This window comes from Somniosus microcephalus, chromosome 21 (assembly GCF_052327205.1).
Source record: "Somniosus microcephalus isolate GS21.2 chromosome 21, FLI_Smic_1.0, whole genome shotgun sequence".
Lineage (NCBI taxonomy): Eukaryota > Metazoa > Chordata > Chondrichthyes > Squaliformes > Somniosidae > Somniosus > Somniosus microcephalus.
In genome coordinates, this window is record NC_141007.1 from 16,528,263 (window position 1) to 16,550,065 (window position 21,803).

Consider the following 21,803-nt stretch of genomic DNA (forward strand, 5'->3'; position numbering starts at 1 on the left):
CTCCACACTCGGACCCCTCACTCCACACTCGGACCCCTCACTCCACACTCGGACCCCTCACTCCACACTCGGACCCCTCACTCCACACTCGGACCCCTCACTCCACACTCGGACCCCTCACTCCACACTCGGACCCCTCACTCCACACTCGGACCCCTCACTCCACACTCGGACCCCTCACTCCACACTCGGACCCCTCACTCCACACTCGGACCCCTCACTCCACACTCGGACCCCTCACTCCACACTCGGACCCCTCACTCCACACTCGGACCCCTCACTCCACACTCGGACCCCTCACTCCACACTCGGACCCCTCACTCCACACTCGGACCCCTCACTCCACACTCGGACCCCTCACTCCACACTCGGACCCCTCACTCCACACTCGGACCCCTCACTCCACACTCGGACCCCTCACTCCACACTCGGACCCCTCACTCCACACTCGGACCCCTCACTCCACACTCGGACCCCTCACTCCACACTCGGACCCCTCACTCCACACTCGGACCCCTCACTCCACACTCGGACCCCTCACTCCACACTCGGACCCCTCACTCCACACTCGGACCCCTCACTCCACACTCGGACCCCTCACTCCACACTCGGACCCCTCACTCCACACTCGGACCCCTCACTCCTCACGGGCCCCTCAGTCCTCACTCGGGCCCCTCAGTCCTCACTCAGACCCCTCATTCAGACCCCTCACTCCTCACTCAGACCCCTAACTCCTCACCCGGATCCCTCACTCCTCACTCGGACCCCACACTCCTCACTGAGTCCCATCACTCCTCACAGCGACCGTGTCTGTGTGTATTGTACAGTCACTATTCACTCTCTGGTACTGGGCAGTCAGTGTCTGTGTGTATTGTACAGTCACTATTCACTCTCTGGTACTGGGCAGTCAGTGTCTGTTTGTATTGTACAGTCACTATTCACTCTCTGGTACTGGGCAGTCAGTGTCTGTGTGTATTGTACAGTCACTATTCACTCTCTGGTACTGGGCAGTCAGTGTCTGTTTGTATTGTACAGTCACTATTCACTCTCTGGTACTGGGCAGTCAGTGTCTGTGTGTATTGTACAGTCACTATTCACTCTCTGGTACTGGGCAGTCGGTGTCTGTTTGTATTGTACAGTCACTATTCACTCTCTGGTACTGGGCAGTCAGTGTCTGTTTGTATTGTACAGTCACTATTCACTCTCTGGTACTGGGCAGTCAGTGTCTGTGTGTATTGTACAGTCACTATTCACTCTCTGGTACTGGGCAGTCAGTGTCTGTTTGTATTGTACAGTCACTATTCACTCTCTGGTACTGGGCAGTCAGTGTCTGTGTGTATTGTACAGTCACTATTCACTCTCTGGTACTGGGCAGTCGGTGTCTGTTTGTATGCAGTCACTGGTTAGTTAGTGTCAGTAATATTTTGATCCCTGTTTTTCTCACTTAATGAAAGTGAATGTCAGAAATGTTTTCGAACGCTCTGAATCAGAACTTTTGTTGAAGTACTTTTGAAGCATTTAATAGCACTGATGTGACTGGTTGCCACGGTGACTGCACTCGCACTCTGCTGCTTGGTGGGCTTGTTTCACGCTGGGATGTTTTTAATGGGTAGAAAATGTTCAGCTCTAATTAAAACCAACAGGATCAATGGCAAGTACACAACAGACTTCTGGGCTTTTAGAAAATGACAGAGGCTCCCCCAAGAAATCTTTTGATGTGATGTTTAACATTAGGGCTTCGCCTTCGCAGGCCTGAGCTTTGGGCCGATGTGTGATGTGACACAGCTCACTCTTTACATCAAAACCATATCAAAGACAGGTCCTTAATTCCTCCGCCAGAACTCATGCTACTGCCGGTCTGTGTGATTACCAACAGTGGGTGATCATTCCTGTCTTTCTTTAATTGGATGCTCGCTCGATGTATAAATGTGAGAGTTATTTTGAGCAATAGATTTATTCTCTTTGCAGGATCCAATGTACTGCTGGTTCAGTGTCTGATCCCGGTTTGAAGTTATTCCCCCACTGGTACCTGCCTCATCAAACCACTGCTTACATGAACGGTGACGTAAGAAAACTACTAGGCACTTGGTCTGAGTATTAAACAAGGTTTTAATCAACTGTTTTTCAACATGGAGATCTAGTTGTGTCCTTCACTAGTTCCTGTTAAAGAATGTCCTGAGCAAGCTGGGCCCATGCCTGAGTATTTATACTCTCCCTGGACAGCGCCACCAGCAGGCCGCCCAGTATTATTTCATAAGTCATTTCCACATGAATAACCAGATTCATGTCACACGGTACCCGCCTCCTCACTCTCTCCGTTGCTGAAATTACTCTCTGCGATATTCCCTACTGTGACCACATTCAAATGGTGTAATGAAATGCTGAAATAGTGCGCACAGGAGTTCCAGGCATTGTTGGTGTAACATTGAGAGCACTTTCACCTCCTCAGCCACCACAAAGGAAAGACTTACATTTCTATAGCACCTTTCACGACCACCGGACGTCCCAAAGCCAAGGAAGTAGCTCAGAGGTGCAGTCACTGTTGTGATGTGGGAAACGTGGCAGCCAATTTGCGCACAGCAAGCTCCCGCAAATAGTGATGAGATAATCTGATGTTGCTTGATGGATAAATATTAGCCAGGACACCTGGAGAACTCCCTTTGCTCGCTAGCACCGGGAGTGGTTGAGGCCAATAGCATAGCTCCATTTCAGGGGAAGCTAGATAAACACATGAGGGAGAAAGGAATCGAAGGATGTGCTGATGGGGTGAGGTGATGCAGGGTGGGAGGAGGCTCGTGTGGAGTATAAAAGCCAGTATAGATCAGTTGGGCCGAATGGCCTGTTTCTGTGCTGTAAAGCTCGATGTAAATCTGCTGCTCTTCGTGGAAATAGTGCCGTGGGATCTTTTACATCCACCTGAGAGGGAGCAGACGGGGCCTCGGTTTAACGTCTCATCTGAAAGATGGCACCTCAGACAATGCAGCGCTCCCTCAGTACTGCACTGGGAGTGTCAGCCTAGATTTTTGTGCTCAAGTCTCATTGGAGTGGGACTTGAACCCACAACCTAGTAGATTTAGAGGCGAGAGTGCTACCCACTGAGCCACGGCTGACACAAGCCAGTCTACGGGCAGAGGGCAGGTGCGTGACTGCCCTGACCTCCACTGACACCGCTCTATGCCAGGGCCAACTATCAGGTCCCTTTAAGGAACCGTGTAGAATCTTCCGTCCACCCGAGTTGGCCCTCCCAATGAGGGGCACTTTGCTCCCATTCACACATCCTAATAAGGCATGGTTTAAATCAAGAGCTCTTTATGGGCTGATTCACCCACTTGGTGACACAGGGACACTAGACAGGGATGTCCTCCCACCACAACCCCCCCATCTGGCTTGGTCCAGAATGTCTGGGTTCTGTGGCGACACCAAACACTAGCAAAAGTGATGTATTCTGAGAGGAAGAATGGGGAGAGACAATGTAAACTAAACGGTACAATTCTCAAAGGAATGCAATGACAGAGAAACCTGGGTGGTGTAGAGACACAAATCTTTAAAGGTGACAGGACAAGTTGAGAAGGCTGTTAAAAAAGCATATGGGATCCTGGGCTTTATCAATAGAGGAATAGAGTACAAAAGCAAGGAAGTTATACTAAACCTTTATAAAACACTGGTTAGGCCTCAGCTGGGGTATTGTGCTCAATTCTGGGCCCCGCACTTTAGGAAGGATGTCAAGGCCTTGGAAAGGGCGCAAAGGAGATTTACTGGGATGGTACCAGGGATGAGGGATTTCCGTTACGTGGAGAGACTGGAGAAGCTGGGGTTGTTCTTCTTGGAGCAGAGACGGCTAATGGAAGATTTAATAAAGGAGTTCAAAATTATGATAGAGAAACTGTTCACAGAGTGTCCACTGACACCACTGTCAGCCAATTAGTTGGAAGCAGGGCGGGGCTTACGACGGGACTTACAGCAAACAGTCTGCAGGGTCTATTTTAAAAGAGTCTCTACGAACTACAGCAAATAGAACTCATGGCTGGCTGAAACTACAGCAACGTCTCCCGATAAAAGCAGGATAATTTCTCCAGCAAAATGCAGTGAGTGGAGGATAGTTACACAATACCAATGATGTGCGTAAAATCAATCCCAGTCACTTACAGCAGTGCGATCTCCAGGCGTGATTGACAGGGGAATTAACCAATCATCTCCATTCCGGCCGGGAATAGTGGTGTCACTATATGCAGTCGAAACCAGAAGGCACAGAACCAGAGGAGAAATGTTACTACTCAGCGAGTTGTTATGATTTGGAATGCACTGCCTGAAAGGGTGCTGGAAGCAGACTCAATAGGAACTTTCCAAAGGGAATTGGATATAGACTAGAAAAGGAAAGATTTGTGGGGCTGTGGGGAAAGAGCAGGGAGAGTGGGACTAATTGGAGAGCTCTTTCAGAGAGCCGGCACAGGCACGGTGGGCTGAATGGCCTCCTTCTGTGCTGATTCAATGATTCTAAGGGGTAGAATTTCCACAGGGGCTTGTCCCGATCTTCGGTGGGAGATGGGCGGAAGTGCAGGAGAAACGGGGCCAGCGGCTGGTCACGATGTTTCTCCAGGGGGTTTCTGCTGAACTCCCGTTCTGGGATCGGAAGGACCAGCGAGGAAATTCCAGGCATAAAAGTCTGACTTTTGAAATTCCACATGCTTACTTAGAAACTACAGACAGACGGAGGGTGTTTGGCCCATCGCGCCGATACCCGGACCAGTTTTTCAACTGCCGATAGCTACACTTTCCTTTTATAGTCTTCCATTTTCAAATACCAATCCAGTTCACTTTTAAATGGTCCTGTGGGGGATGAAATTGGTGTTTGGCGATAGCACACAGCGGGCGACAGCGAATCGGAAGCCCGTTTCACACCCGATTTTCTTTTCTGATTGGGCGGGTGCAAAAGGGGGCGGCCAATTCGCTATCGCCCATTTTGCACTGCGCCCAAAACCAATTTCAGCCCCGTAATCGCTACTTCAATCCCCACCCCGCCTGTGACAAAGTATTCCACATCCGTGTTTCACAGTGAAAGAAAGAAAGACTTGCATTTCTATAGCGCCTTTCGTATCCTCAGGACGTCCCAAAGCGCTTCACTGCCAATGAAGTACTTTTGAAGTGTGGTCACAGTTGTAATGTTGAAACGGTAGCACAGTGGTTATGTTACTGGACTTGTATCGCAGAGGTCTGGACTAATGATCCACTTGGACATGAGTTCATAATCCCACCACGGCAGCTGGGGAATTTAAATTCAGTTAATTAAATAATCTGGAATAAAAAGGTAGAGGTGATCGCATTGAAACCTACACAATTCTTACAGGGCTTGACCGGGTAGATGCAGGGAGGATCTTTCCCCTGGCTGGGGAGTCTAGAACCAGGGGTCACAGTCTCAGAATAAGGGGTCGGCCATTTAGGACTGAGATAAGGAGAAATTTCTTCACTCAGAGGGTGGTGAATCTTTGGAATTCTCTACCCCAGAGGGCTGTGGAGGCTCAGTCATTGAATATGTTCAGGACAGGGAGCGATAGATTTTTTGAGACTAAGGAAACCAAGGGATATGGGGATAGTTCAGGAAAATGGAGTTGAGGTAGAAGATCAGCCATGATCTTATTGAATGGCGGAACAGGGTTGAAGGGCCGAATGGCCGACTCCTGCTCTTATTTCTTATGTTCTTATAGATGTTTGGGGAGTTAGTTATTGCTGATTGCCTTTGAATACATGGCCACAGAAGAAATATAACTGCCCTACAAAACAACAGTGACCACACTTCACAAATAATTAATTGACTTTGAAGCATTTTGGGGTGTCCTGAGGATGTGAAAGGTGTTATAAAAATGGAACTTCTTTAATTTTTTTAATTCTACCTATTTGTAATACATGACTAAATATACAAACATTTAACAAATCAACATTTCAAAATGCCACTTGTCACATAGGCTCAGACACCCAAAAGCTATCAGGAGCGAAGGCCCAGCTGAACAAAGCAAGCTCTGGGAAAGGAGCAAAACTCAAGCCCCAGGCTTAAGAGAGATGGTAGGCCTTTGGGGTATAAACTTACTGGAAAGATTTGCATGAGGACAAGGACAATTTCATGGGTAAGTTGAAAGGTTATTTGCGAATGATTTAAGTTATGTTATGTTATGGGGGTACGGTAGCATAGTGGTCATGTTATTGGACGAGTAATCCAGAGACCTGGACTAACGATGCTGGAGACAGCTGTCGTGCTGAAGACTTTGTTCCAGAACTAGCCGCACCTATGGCCAAGCTGTTCCAGTACAGCAATAACTCTGGCATTTATACGACAATGTGGAAAGCTGCCCAGGTATGTCCTGTCCACAAAAAACAGAACCAATCCAATCCGGCCAATTACCGCCCCATCAGTCTACTCTCTATCATCAGCAAAGTGATGGATGATGTTGTCGACAATGTTATCAAGCGGCACTTACTCACCAATAACCTGCTCAGTTCAAGTTCCGCCAGGACCACTTGGCTCCCGACCTCATTACAGCCTTGGTCCAAACATGGATAAAAGGGCTGAATTCCAGAGGTGAGGTGAAAGTGACTGCCCTTGATATCAAGGCAGCATTTGACCGAGTGTGACATCAAGGAGCCCTAGTAAGATTGAAGTCAATGGGAATCAAGGGGAAAACTCTCCACTGGCTGGAGTCATACCTAGCACAAAGGAAGATGGTCATGGTTGTTGGAAGCCAATCATCTCAGCCCCAGGACATCACTGCAGGAGTTCCTCAGGGCAGTGTCTTCGGCCCCAACCATCTTCAGCTGCTTCATCAATGACCTTCCCTCCATCATAAGGTCAGAAATGGAGCTGTTCGTTGATGACTGCAGTGTTCAGCGCCATTTACAACTCCTCAGATAATGAAGCAGTCCATGCCCGCATGCAGCAAGACCTGGATGACATTCAGGCTTGGACTGATAAGTGGCAGGTAACATTCGTGCCACACAAGTGCAAGGCAATGACTATCTCCAACAACCACCGCCCCTTGACATTCAACGGCATTACCATCACCGAATCTCCCAACATCAAGATCCTGGGTGTCACCATTGAGCAGAAACTTAACTGGACCAACCATATAAATACTGTGCCTACAAGAGCAGGTCAGAGACTGGGTATTCTGCGGCGAGTGTCTCACCTCCTGACTCCCCAAAGCCTTTCCACCATCTAGGCACAAGTCAGGAGTGTGATGGAATACCCTCCACTTGCCTGGATGAGTGCAGCTGCAACAACACTCAAGAAGCTCGACACCATCCAGGACAAAGCAGCCCGTTTGATTGGCACCCCATCCACCACCTTAAAACATTCACTCCCTCCACCACCAGCACACCGTGGCTGCAGTGTGTACCATCTACAAGATGCACTGCAGCAACTCATCAAGGCTTCTTCAACAGTACCTCCCAACCCCGCGACCTCTACCACAAGGGCAGCAGGCGCATGGGAACACCACCACCTCCAAGTTCCCCTCCAAGTCACACACCATCCTGACTTGGAAATATATCGCCGTTCCTTCATCATCACTGGCTCAAAATCCTGGAACTTCCTCCCTAACAGCGCTGTGGGAGTACCTTCACCACACGGACTGCAACGGTTCAAGAAGGCGGCTCACCACCACCTTCTCGAGGGCAATTAGGGATGGACAATAAATGCTGGCCTTGCCAGTGACGCCCACATCCCATGAATGAATTTTTTAAAACGCAGCTGCCAAATGGCACACAGCAAGCTCCCACAAACAGTAATGTTATAATGACCAGATTATTGAGGGTTTTAAATGAACCTTTTAACAGCAAAACAAACAGTGGAATTCAAACTCAAATCCAGTGCCCTGTTCCCACCCATCCCCCACCCAATTTTCCGACTGAGGGTTTGGCAAACGGCACCAGCCATCGACAGAGCTGCTGCTTGACTGAAGTTTTAGATCCATTTTAGAGCTGGGATCACTCGTCACCCGGTTCCAGGGGAGTCGAACAGGAGCTGCTGACAGGGTGCCTCTGCCACCATCTGTCAGAACATCACGTGCTTCAGGTGGGCTCCCAGGACCCAAAACACCCACCTGCCGCTCAGCATTCAATTATTTACCACTAAAAAAAGTTCTCTATTTCCACCCTGAGTCTACAGTCTGCAATGGCAATTAAGGAGCGCTGATCCTTGAACACTGAAACAATTAAAGACTAGGGATTATTAACGCTGTGTGCTGCAGCTCACAATCCATTCCTGTTACTTGATATTTTGAAATGTCATTAATTTGTTTTCTACTGTGCCAAGCAGCAACAGTACGTGTGCAAAGAGGGAACGTGCAAGAAGAAAGAGGGAGTGATCTCTTTAAGGATGCGGAACACTGTATCCTCACTGCCAATCTCTCTTTATGACTCTGATGCTGGGTGGGGTCTCGAGTCACTATTTCCAAGGCTTGGGGGAGTCTGGGATGGTTGCCGGGGGTGAGCGTTGTACTGACATCTGGGTAATAGGTGTCAACAGTGACCCAGTGGTAGCGCTTTACGCTCTGAGTCAGAAGGTCGTGGGTTCAAGCCCACCGGATGAGACGTTAAACCGAGACCCCGTCTGCCCTCCCAGGTGAATGTAAAAGATCCCATGGCACTATTTCGAAGAAGAGCAGGGGGAGTTTATAAGAGATTCTGAAGGAAACTGAACCAATATGGTGTGTAGCGAGTATATTTTATTAATCGATTTAAAATCCACTTTGGTAGAAAAAACAGAAAGGCAGGGTATTTCCTAAATGATGAAAGATTGGGAAATGCAGATGCTCAAAGGGACCTGGGTGTCGTTGTACATGAGTCACTGAAAGTGAATGTGCAGGTGCAGCAAGCCATTAGGAAGGCAAATGGTATGCTGGCCTTCATTACAAGAGGATTTGAGTACAGGAGTAAAGAAGTCTTATTCCAATTATATAGGGCCTTGGTGAGACCACACCTGGAGTACTGTGTACAATTTTGGTATCCTTACCTAAGAAAGGATATACTTGTCATAAAGGGAGTGCAACGAAGGTTTACGAGATTGATTCCTGGGATGGCGGGTGTGGTGTATGTAACCTGTTCCACCTTAAGAGAACTTAAGCCTGTTCCACCTTAAGAGATGTACTACTTTCTCTGGCTGCTGTATACGTAATACCGGTGGTGACCACCGGTATATAAGTACTGTGTAGTGATATTGTATTTAGTATAGTCCTGACCTCCAACTAGTAAAGACCTGTTGAACTTTATTCTTGTAGTCTGTGTCAGTAATTAATCTTAATACAACTGGAACACACAGACTTAACAGTGGCGACGAGTCCGATTCTTACCCTGCGGCAGTTTATATCCACGGCGGCTTCGTCCACAGAACGGGCGTCGAAGAGAGGCATCCACCCTCATCACCCTGCTGGAAGACACGTCGCGCGGCAGGCATCGAGAACCCGGAGTGTAGAAGACATCCTGAACTCGAAGCCTCCATCAGCGGCAGTCAGCTATCTTCTTTCTACCTCGGTGGTGGGTAAGCCGGTCAGCGACGCGAGCAGAAAGTCAGCCGCGTTGGCTGTACAGACGGGGGGAGGAAGACAGAGGAATAAGGGCGGTGAGATCGATCGCGACCGGAGATAAGGGCCGGGCCGCATTCGGGCCGAAAGGCGCAGCGTGGGGACATCGATCGCGGCTGGTGATAAGGGCCGGGCCACTTTCGGGCCAAAAAGGCGCAGCGTCTGGGGTGACTGAAGGCGCGAGAGCCGCGGTGAAGGCGAACGCAGCCGGTGCTAATAACCGGGCTGCAAGAAGGGCTGCGAGGCGCGACATCGGGGAAGCGCGAATGCCCGAGAGAGCCACGGTGAAGCGGAGACAGCGTCGGGGGAGTTACTAACCGCTGGGAAAGGGGAGCAGCAGCGGCACGCCAAACGCCATTGCAGCCAGTGGGTGAAGACCGCCAAGCGTGGGAAAACCGCCATTTTGTAGGCAGAGGACGAAGACAAGAGCGGGAAGCCGCCATCTTGGGATAAAATAAATTGCAACGATGACTAAACATGGGAACATTGATACCTTTGATGGCGACATCGAAGATTGGGCCATGTATGTAGAACGCATACAAAATTATTGTAAAGCAAATAAAATCCCAGATGCAGAGAAAGCACTAACGTTATTGAAGTTAATGGGTGCGAAGACATACGGGCAATTGAAACACCTTTTATCACCAGATGAACCGGCGGATAAGACGTTCGAGGAGATTGTTACTGTCCTGAAAAATCATCTAAACCCCACGCCGCTGATGCTAGCGGAACGATTAAATTTTACAGCAGAAGGCAGCTGAAGGATGAAAGCAATGCTGAATATTTAATGGAATTGCGTAAGCTGGCAAAGTACTGTCAGTTTGGAACGGGACTGACAGACGCGCTAAGAGATAAATTTGTGTGTGGATTATTAAAAGAAGATACACAAAAGCGACTGCTCGAGGAGAATGAGCTGACGCTTGAGAAAGCGGTCACTATGGCAGCAGCACACGAAGCCGCAGCGAGAGGCACGGCAGTAATGCAGCTACGGTCACCGGAACACAGTACAAATAAATTGGGTTTGAGTACTGTAAAATGTTATCGTTGTGGAAAGACAACACATGATCAGAACCAGTGTTGGTTTAAAAACCAAGAATGCAGAACGTGTGGCAGGCTTGGCCACATAGCTAAAGTATGCCGGTCAGGAAAGAAGACCAGCAACAAAAAGTCACCGCAAGGAAAATACATAAAGGTGCACAAGGTGACAAAGACCAGTTCGAATGAACAGAAGTCAGATTCAGACGCTAGCAGTAATGAACTGGGTAGCTTAAGAGTACACAACGTTGGTAAGGATGCAGATCTCCAGACAATTTGGGTCACTCTTCAGATAGCAGGAGTCCAAGTAAAGATGGAATTGGACACTGGATCGGCATTGACGGTCATGAATAAGAAAGATTACAAAAGGTTATTCCAACATATTCCCCTACGGGATACGGAGATTATATTGAAAACATACACGGGGCAAAGAGTGTACCCCATCGGAAAGATAGAGGTAAAAGTGGTCCACAAGGGCGAAGAAAGCCAAGTAATGGACTTATATGTGCTACCTGAAGGAGGTCCACCACTACTGGGACGGGAGTGGATTAGGAAAATGAATATGGACTGGCACTCCTTAAAAGCACTAACGGTAGATTCCGGGGAAACATGTCAAACCTAAACGATTGTCCAAAATATTGGATGATGCTAAAGAGGTGTTCCAGCAAGGACTGGGAACACTGAAAGGAATTACAGCAAACATCAAGATTGATGAACATGCATAACCAAAATTTTTCAAAGCCAGACCGGTACCCTATGCAATACGACCTACTGTAGAAGCGGAACTGGAAGCGCTAGAACGTTCAGGTGTTTTGTCTAAGGTAGATTGGAGTGAGTGGGCTACGCCCATTGTTCCCGTTATGAAACGTCCTTCGAGCAACAAGCCAGGAGAACCAGGGAAGGTTCGCATCTGTGGAGATTTCAAGATCACCGTTAATCCGGTGCTTCACACGGTGCAGTATCCGCTTCCGCGGATTGAGGATATTTTTGCTTCGTTGTCTGGCGGGAAACACTTCACCAAGATAGACCTGGCGCAGGCGTACTTGCAGATGGAGGTTGATGAAGAGTCACGCCAGTACCTCACGATCAACACGCATAGAGGTTTGTACCGGTATAATAGGCTGGTTTTTGGAGTGGCATCGGCTCCGGCAATTTGGCAGAGGGCCATGGAGCAGGTATTACAGGGAATTCCAGGCACACAATGTTACCTGGACGATATTCTGATTACAGGTGATGGTGATGAAGAACACCTCGCAAACTTGGAACTGGTGCTCAACAGACTGAAAGAGTATGGACTTAGAGTTAATCGGCAGAAATGTGAGTTCTTTCAGAAGCGGATCTCGTACTGTGGTCATGTCATTGACCGGGAGGGGCTTCATAAGTCTCCTGACAAGATAGCGGCAGTTGTAAAGGCTCCCGCTCCGGATAATGTCTCTCAGTTGAGGTCGTTTCTGGGATTGATTAACTATTACCATAAGTTTCTACCGAATCTATCCACGGTACTGCACCGGCTGAATGCTCTTTTACAGAAGGGGGTACCATGGGAATGGAGCGAAAACTGTAAGAAGGCATTTCGCAAAAGCAAAGAATTGATCACGTCAGAGGAAGTGTTGGCTCACTTCAACCCGACACTGCCTATTCGGTTGGCTTGTGATGCTTCTCCATATGGTATTGGGGCAGTACTCTCACACAAGTTGCCAAATGGCACAGAAAGGCCAGTCGCGTTTGCATCCAGATCATTGACCTCCGCTGAGCGCAACTATGCGCAGATCGATAGGGAGGCTCTCAGCCTTGTATGGGGAGTGAAGAAGTTTAATCATTACCTGCAGGGCCAAAAATTCACACTTCTGACAGACCATCAGCCGTTGGTATCCATTTTTAACCCTAAGAAGGGTGTTTCGGTGATGACAGCACAGCGACTCCAGAGATGGTCCCTTTTCCTAGGGGCACATCAATATCAAATAGAATTCAAAGGTACAAAGCAGCATGGCAATGCTGATGGGCTGTCGCGCCTGCCACTACCTGAAGCAGAAGAGACGACGAAAGTTGACCCTGTTGAGTTATTTCATTCGACCATCATCGAGTGTTTACCAGTCACCAATGCAAGTATTGAAAGAGAAACCAGGAACGACCCGACACTGTCCAGAGTCTACGAGGTGACAGTGAAAGGATGGCCAACACGTGGTGATCCTCTGTTACCGGCATTCTCGGCAAGGCAAGACCAGCTGTCCGTCTGCCATGGTACTTTGATGTACGGGACAAGAGTGATTATTCCTCCCAAGTTACGGGAAAGAGTTCTAAAGGAACTGCATGAAGGTCATCTGGGGGGAGTTAAGATGAAAAGTCTTGCTAGGGCTTATGTATGGTGGCCGGGCATTGACCAACAGATAGAGGAGTTGACAAAAAGCTGCGCTGGGTGCCAAAAAGTGCAAAATGCACCTCCGATCGCACCGCTACACCCATGGGAATGGCCTTCAGCCCCATGGCAACGCGTACATATTGACTTTGCTGGTCCATTCATGGACTCCATGTTCCTAATTGCGGTGGACGCACATTCCAAATGGCCAGAAGTGATCAAGATGAATACCACTACTTCAGAAAAGACAATTGCGGTGTTAAGAACAATATTCGCAAGGAACGGATTGCCAGAACAGATATGTTTGGACAACGGACCACAGTTCGTGTCGGAAGAATTCCAACAATTCTTAAAGAAGAATGGGGTGAAACATTATACCTCTGCCCCATATCATCCGGCGACAAACGGGTTGGCCGAGAGATTTGTCCAAACATTCAAAAAGGCAATAAAGGCCATGAACGATGATCAGATTCCGTTACAACACAAGGTGGACAATTTCCTAATGGCATATCGAAACGCCGCTCATGCAGTGACTAACCAAAGTCCTGCCATGATGTTTTATAACAGGAGGTTGCGGTCCAGGTTGGACTTGTTAAAACCAAATGTGCGGAGGGAAGTGGAAAACAAACAGTTCCGGCATATTAATAACAAGTCCACTCGAAGTTTCGACGTAGGACAACCAGTGTTGGCAAGGGGCTATGGAAACGAAAAATGGCAGTCCGGAACAATTCGGGCCAGACAAGGACCTCTGATGTACACAGTAGATATTGGTAACAATGTGATAAGGCGTCATGCGGATCAACTGGTAGAATCAAGAGCAAGGGTCGAACCCATGGTTGCGACAGAGACAACTGTGGAAGACGTTAATGAACCTGAAGCATCTACCTCGGCAGGGACTGTACCTGATGATGACGTCCAACACATAGGAAACCAACAAGAAGAGTCACCTCAGCAACAAGAATCAGAGACCACTGAAAGGCGTTATCCAAACCGAATCAGAAGGCCTCCTGAGAGACTGAACCTTTGAACTGTTTATACCTGAAGTTATATATGTATATATGTTATTATGTTATGTTAAATGGGGATATGACTGTTAAGCTAAAAAGGGAGGATTGTGGTGTATGTAACCTGTTCCACTTTAAGAGAACTTAAGCCTGTTCCACCTTAAGAGATGTACTACTTTCTCTGGCTGCTGTATACGTAATACTGGTGGTGACCACCGATATATAAGTACTGTGTAGTGATATTGTATTTAGTATAGTCCTGACCTCCAACTAGTAAAGACCTGTTGAACTTTATTCTTGTAGTCTGTGTCAGTAATTAATCTTAATACAACTGGAACACACAGACTTAACAGCGGGACTGTCGTATGAGAAGGGATTGAGTAAACTAGGCCTGTATTCTCTTGAATTCAGAAGAATGAGAGGGGATCTCATTGAAGCATACAAAATTATTACAGGGCCTGATAGGGTGGATGCTGGGAGTATGTTTCCCTTGGCTGGGGAGTCTAGAACCAGGGGGTACAGCCTCAGGATAAAGGGTAGGCCATTCAGGACTGAGATGAGGAGAAATTTCTTCACACAGAGGGTGGTGAATCTTTGGAATTCTCTACCCCAGAGGGCGGTGGAGGCTCAGTCATTGGGTATTCAAAACAGAAGTCGATAGATTTCTGACTAGTAAGGGCATCAAGGGATATGGCGATAGGGCCGGTGAATGGAGTTGAGGCAGAAGATCAGCCATGATCTCACTGAATGGCGGAGCAGGCTTGAAGGGCCGAATGGCCGACTCCTGCTCCTATTTCTTATGCTCTTATGTTCTTAAAAGAACACAGAGCAGTCACAGCGTTAACAAGCTGACTCACTTGCAAAACACAATCCTTACGCTCAAGAATGACCTAGTACTTCAACAAGTGAAAGCGATTATTACAACAGAAACAATGTTACCTGATGCTGTTGGCAGGAGGGTTGATGACAGGACTCTCTTCCTTCTCTGCCTCATCATGTGGAGCTTCACCTATTGTTTTACACCTTGCCTTATCTTTATGCTCATATTCTTTTTCGCCTGGCTATTGGTGGAGACTGATAGCGAGCTAGATCTAATCAAGGACTTCCCTCTCGTCTCATCATTCGCGGCTGTTTGTCTGGCTATTGTGGGCGAGTGATAGCTGCTACATCTCATCAAGGGCTTCTTGGCCTGTTGGAACAGCATGCTGGGATACTTACCTTTCCAGTGTATAAAATATCTAAATAAGCAGGTATAGGTGTTTTAGGCTATATCTTACAAGCTCTCCCCAGTGTGCTGGCCAATATTTAACTCTCAACCAACACCATCAAAACAGAACATCTGGTCATTTATCTCATTGCTGTTTGTGGGACATAGGAAGGAGGAGGTCATTCAGCCCCTCGGGCCTGCTCTGCCCTTCAATGAGATCATGGCTGATCAACTCCATTTACCCGCATTTGCTCCATATCCCTCGATACCCTTAGCCAACAAAAATCTATCAATCTCAGTCTTGAAAGCTCCAAATGACCCCCAGCGTCCACAGCTTTTTGGGTTTGCGAATTCCGAGTTCGACTAAACCTTGTTTGAAAAAGTGCTTCCTGATTTCCCTCCAAAATGGCTTAGCTCTATTAGTTAGATTTTGTCCCCTTGTTCTTGATTCCCCCACTAAAGGAAATAGTTTCTCTTTATCCACCCTTTCAAAACCTGCTAACATTTTAAACACCTCGATCAGGTCACCCCTCAATCTTCCAAACTCAAGGGACTACAAGCCAAGTGTATGCAACCTTGCTGGGCGCAAACTGGCTGCCATGTCTTCCTACATTACAACAGTGACTACACTTCCAAAGTACTTCATTGGCTGTAAAGCGCTTTGGGACGTCCTGCGGTTGTGAAAGACACTCTATAAATGCAAGCTCTTTCTTTTCTTTTGGGTGGGTGTAAGGCTGGAGACAACATGAGCTGGGATGGGACGAAAGCTACATCATGGCCCGGCTCTGACTGCGGTTGCCTGTGCTCATTTTGCCAAACATTCTCCCGAGGGCAGGGGGAGGCTGGCTGAGTCGATCCCTGTCCTTTGGCAGCCTCCCTCTTCCCTGTTGAGGATGCCCAATCCGAGTTCCCCTCTCTTTATAATTCGTGCTTGGGATGTGGGCGACACTGGCAAGGCCAGCCTTAATTGCCCATCCCTCAAAGTCAACCAAGGACTGGAGTCACATGTGGGCCAGAGCGGGTAGAGCTGGCAGGTTCCCTTCCCTGAAGGACATTAGCCTGTTGGGTGTTTAAGACAATCCGGCAACTTTCATGGTTATTTTCTGGTGGCAGCCTACAAATTATCGGATTTATTTTCATTGTCATGATCACCCTATTTACGCTTTAAAACGGGATGGTAGAGAGATCCTATTGAATGGCGGAGCAGGCCCGAGGGGCCGTATGGCCTACTCCTCCTCCTACTTCTTATGTTCTTATGTACCAAGATTACAGGAAGTGCCTACAGGTTGTCGCCGGTCCCGATTTTCGGGCAGAGCCCCATCCATGGGGGGCTCGAGGTCCTGGCAGAAACAGGCGGGAGACTCATGTGTACACGCAAATCCGGGTCCGGGGGCACACCTAGGTCCAACTTTCCCAACTCCATTTTTATCCTTGCCGACATGACCTACCATCAGTTCCTGCCCTCACCCCCACCCACCAATCATGGGCTGTACAAGTCAGGAATGGGACGCCTCCGCTGAAAATGAAAGGACTTTTCTGTTGCAGTCAGGGGAAACTGGGCGGAGGTTTGGGAGAAATTTATGTGGCGGTTGCTCTTGGGTTGTGCAACCGAGTGAAGCCGAGACATGGAACACCTTGATGAAGTCTTCAGTAACAATTGGGCAACAGTTTACACGTGCTGAGTCCAGACTATTTGCTAAAAGAATGGGCTTTCGTTCACACAACTCCAAGTCTGAACTGCCCACAGTCAAATGGACTCCAGACTGGAAGAGAACCATGGAACAGTGAGGCTGATGTGTGCAAGTCTCCCACTATATCGTAGCATTGGAGTGCCAGCTACCAGAGCAGCTGCTCATGGGCTGGAGACTAAAGAGTCAATCTCCCCATCAGAGAAGAGTCACTGAAGACTGGTACCTCAGTGATAGCAAGGGACAGAAAATAGCAACAGAACACAAGGATATTGGCCCAGAAATTCAGGTCCCCACGGGTGAGTACGCGCTGGGTACTCACCCGTAGGCCCAACGAAAGTGCCGGTTTCGTGCATGCACTGTGCATGCACGGGAAACCGGAACTTCCGTTCCCTTAAAGGAAGGGCTTCGCAGGTCGAACGTGTGCGCCGGAGAGGCAGCGCGTACGCCTGGGACTTCCATTTTTTTTGCAGGTTTCTCCGGGAGGGTAAGTCTCCAGGAGTTACACTTTTAAAAAGCAGGCACAAGGCCTGCTTTTAACAAGGTCAGTGGTGAATTAAGTAAAATTTAAAAAAAATTTCCACAGGTTTATTATTTTTAATAAATACTTTAAAGAAAGGTAAGTTTATTTTTAGCCCCGTTAGAAAATGTAATTAATTTTTTTTAACTAGTTATTTTTATGTAATTTATAGTTATTTTAAAAATGTGATTTAAAAAAAAATTTATTTGAAGTTTTAGTTATGTTTTGGGGCTGATTTGTATTTATAGTTTTGACAGCTCTTCCTGTCAAATTTATGAATGGGCATTCCCTGCTACCATTGGCTCTCCATGGCCCACGTGATCCCAGGGGACACTTCGCACTAACTGCGCCCCTGGGATACGCAAGCACTGCGCGCCAGCAGTTCGAGGAGGCCCAGGATCGGAATCCCACGCGGGTCCACAGCTCAACGGCCGGCGCGCTAGGTAAGTGCAGGTCGGAGGCTTGCACCCACAGGAAGCCCCCGACCCGAATTTCTGGGCCATTATTTTGATGGAGCACACAGTCTGCCAACTCTGAAACCAGGTGACAAAGCATGTCATAGAAATGACACCGAAAACATATGGACAAAGAAGAGGGCCGTCGAAGGGTAAATATATCTCGGGTCGTACTTAGTACGAACAGAAGACAGTACGTTACTTAGGCGTGATTATCAAGACATCAAAGAAGCAAATGAAGAGCCGGCACAGGCACGATGGGCCGAATGGCCTCCTTCTGTGCTGTAAGGTTTTATGATTCAATGAAAAGACTCATGAATCACATATTGAGGATGCAGAAAGCAAGGAGTCTGACCCACCTGTATCCCCTTTACCACCTGACAGGTCAGAGACCGAGGGAGAAGGGGACGTGAGACCACATCCACCACCAAGTGAACCTCCAGCTCACCCTTCATCGCAACAACCTGCGCAGGCTAGTATCATCAGGCTCCTCTCAGTCATGGACAGCTCCCTGTGAAGTGGGCAAGGAAACTCGGACCTGAAGATGTTGCCGAGTGATCCGATGCCAACCCTGAACAGAGTGGCGAAGTTAGTGATTTGGCAGCCATGACAGCAAGGGGCAATTGCTGCCAAGCCAGTGGAGGTCCACTGGACTCCCCAATTTTGTGGGGGGGGGGGTGAATCCTCCTCCTTGTGCATAGGTCTACAGAGTGGCCAAAACAGAGAGTGGGAGTAGAGAATTCACAGCAGGACCTCCTGTTAGAGACAGCAGCAAACATGGAGGTCATCAAGGGCTAGGGGAAGACAATTTTTTTTGTGGAATGTGCACCATGAAATTGGCCCAACATATTTGTCTTTGCTAACAGTATGAGACAGGGACAGGGTATCCTGAGAAACAAACGGATGCACTGGTGTCTGGGAGAGCCTAGGGCAGTGGCTTCCTTCTGACATTCTTAAACTAATAGAAAGGGTGGGATAGCCCTCACTGAGAGCAGCAGTGCCTATTCCTCCAGTCTTGAAGCAGACCATCTGATTTCAGGAGTTGCTGCCCATTAATTTGGGGAAATGAAAAGCGGGCAGTAAACATTTGGTTTCCCCCCACCCCGCCCCCGGAGTTTTAAAAAGGCCCAGCACAGATGTGGCATGTTGTGAGCTCCCGTGCATTGAACAGGCCCGGTTTTTGCACATAGTCCTATTTGAAATGATCCGCCCACCATCTAACTTTGCACCGAGCAAAAGATGGCTGCCCTATTCCTGCTCCCAGTGTTGTAATGCACTGTAACATGCAGTTCCCTCAAAACACCTCTATAAACTTTAGCTGTTATGTGTCCTGTTTAATTTCTTGTGTACAGTATCATTGGGTTTCAGTGCGTACAAGAATATCCAGGGGGCAATTTTGGCCAAATTCTTTAGGTGCTAAAGAGGCGGCAAAGATGGGGTCTTAAGCTGCAATGCCGGTTTAGCCCACGTTTAGCGCAAGACGCCATCTTGGTAAAGGAGTTGAAGCCAGCGCTTGGAACGGCCACCCAAAGGATCGTTAAGGGGCTGATTGACAATTAAATTGCCTGCTAGCGCTCATTAAAGAGGCTGCTCGTCATTTTGCTGGATAATGCTTCATCTAACGACCTCTCCTAACAGCGACCAGCTGAACAGGAGTAAACAAGTCCTTGTTGAGGATTGCGAGTGCTACTGAAAGGTACATCACCTTTTACTGTTCACTTGCTGCTGGAGGTATGAAGAGGACTTTTGAAACACATCGGGAGACTTTCGTGGAGCAATATAGGTGGGCTCCTCACACCCACTTCCACTGAAGGTGTGGAGTGGACTGGCTGACACACAGCGACATGTTTCAGAATGGCTCAGGGACCGAGTGAGAAGGTGCACAGGCTCTCGGAGCTGGTACTGGAGGTCCTGATGAGGAGGGATGTCCTGTAGCCGCAGTGGGGAAGCACCTCGCCCTCCTGTCCCTCTCTCCTGCAGCAGATGGTGCTGCTCTGCCTGGCCTCATGTCCTCCTCCCATTCCTCCTCCCATTCCTCCTCCAGACCAAGGGAGACTTTCTGGGACACTTTGTCAATACTTCATCAACACTCTATCAATTTATTCTGGAAATTCTCTGAGGACTTCATCTAAAAGGAGTGGGTGCTGTGCTACTCCACCTTATTGGACACCTCATAGGAGTTACCAGGAGCAAGGGAGTGCTTGGCCACGGGTATCTTGCTAGGGGTCCCCTCAGACTGGGCAAGGAATGGGAGGAGGAGATGAGGCCAGGCAGCACAGCACCAGCTGCTGCAGGAGAGAGGGACAGGAGGGCGAGGTGGCCCCCCTGCGGGTACAGGACATCCCTCCTCCACCCGGACCTCTTCCTTCGGGACCTCCAGTGCCGCCTCCGAGAGCCTGTCCACCTTCTCCCTCTGTCCCTGAGCCATCCTGAGACCTGCCGCTGTGTGCCAGCCAGAGCACGCCACACCTTCAGTGGAGGTGGGTGCGAGGAGCCCACCTACACTGCGCCACGAAAATTGCGTCTAATCAGCACTTGCGTGTTAAACCTGCAGGTGTCTGATTTAGTGCCTCCAGGCAAGTTCAAATTATGGTAATCAGCAATTAGGACCAAAATGGAGTGCTAAAACCAGACCTTCAAACAGGTGTGTCTTATTAGCACAGCACCCATTTAGTGCCTGTTTTCACCCTGTCACCTAAATAACCCCTCTTATGTCCTGTGTTCACAACCTATGGGATTTGGTACAGGCAAGAATGCCCACTATTATCAGTTATCCCGATGTGGAAGTTCATAGTATTCACTGTGAGAACCACTTATCCCAAAAAAACTGGTTCTCCAGACTGGCTGTGCCTCTGAGCACCCTCGAGATGTATAATCCTTTCATTGTTCTGCATAAGTCTGCGTATCAGATTGCAGTAACGCTGTTTAATTCAGCATAACATTGGCATTTAGCCTTTCAGTTTGGGGAGAAATGGATTAGATGGGATGGGAAGAGGCGTCTGTGAAACCAACAATAAAAGGAGGTTATTGAAATAAAAAACAGAACAATCCAATTAGGAAAAGGATGTTTTGAAGGAGAGACTTAAATATTTTTATATGAAAGCAAACAAGTACCAGGGATCAAACTGCAAAGCTTGAGGTGTGTACAACGAATACTTCGGTATTACTAGCGGACCTCCAGCGCGGTTGCTCACTTGCACCGTTTCTCTGAGTCTTCTGCTGATCATCCGCCAAAGTCACGGCGAAAGATTGGGAGAGCCTCCGCAGAAACTGAGGGCCTCTGTCTGTATCGCTGCTTCTTTCAGTCATTTAATTGCAGTTACGATCTGATCAGTAGTTTTGTTCAAACTGGTGATATTCTCCACCTTCCGTATGGACGAGCGATGCGGCCAGGGCGTCCCGTGTGCTCTCCAGTTAGTAACTTACTCTGGTCAGGGTCACTAACAATTAGTAAGAGATGTGGTCAGCTGACAGAAATGGTTATCGAGTCATTTGTTCGGGGAAGAAAAAGGCGCTGGGAAATATCCGAGTGTCCTACTTACAAGTAGAACAAGAGGAGGAAAGAAATCACGGTTAAGGCCACTTCACAGGACGACCGAAGAAGGTAAATTCTGTTTATTTTATTAGAAAAAAGAACAGCAGAACCTAAACTCGAGTGATTGATGCAGAGGTTCAAACTAGCCTAAAAGACAAGCTGAAAAACGATATAACTGATGCGCCTCAATAACTTCAAGACTCGAAGTTAGCAGAATAAAACAAGGCTTTTATTAGCAAAGAAAAGATGCCGGTGACTTCACCTAGTGTGCTGCTGTTCTACTGCAAGACAAGCCTGGACTTGTCTTAAGTAGGGCCAGGTATGGGTGGAGCCGACACACAAAGGGGGCGGTGCCTATACAATATATACAGTTAACTACAGAGTCTGATGAATGGCATATTTCATCACATTCACCCCTTCTACAGATTTAGTCT

At 48.2% G+C, this 21,803-nt stretch overlaps 1 protein-coding gene across 1 annotated transcript in view; it reads left to right on the plus strand.

The window, feature by feature from the left end:
• LOC147102617 (ras-related protein Rab-37-like) overlaps positions 1-21,803 on the plus strand; it is a 505,661-nt gene that overhangs the window by 215,417 nt on the left and 268,441 nt on the right. The gene's annotated exons all lie outside the window — the stretch shown is intronic.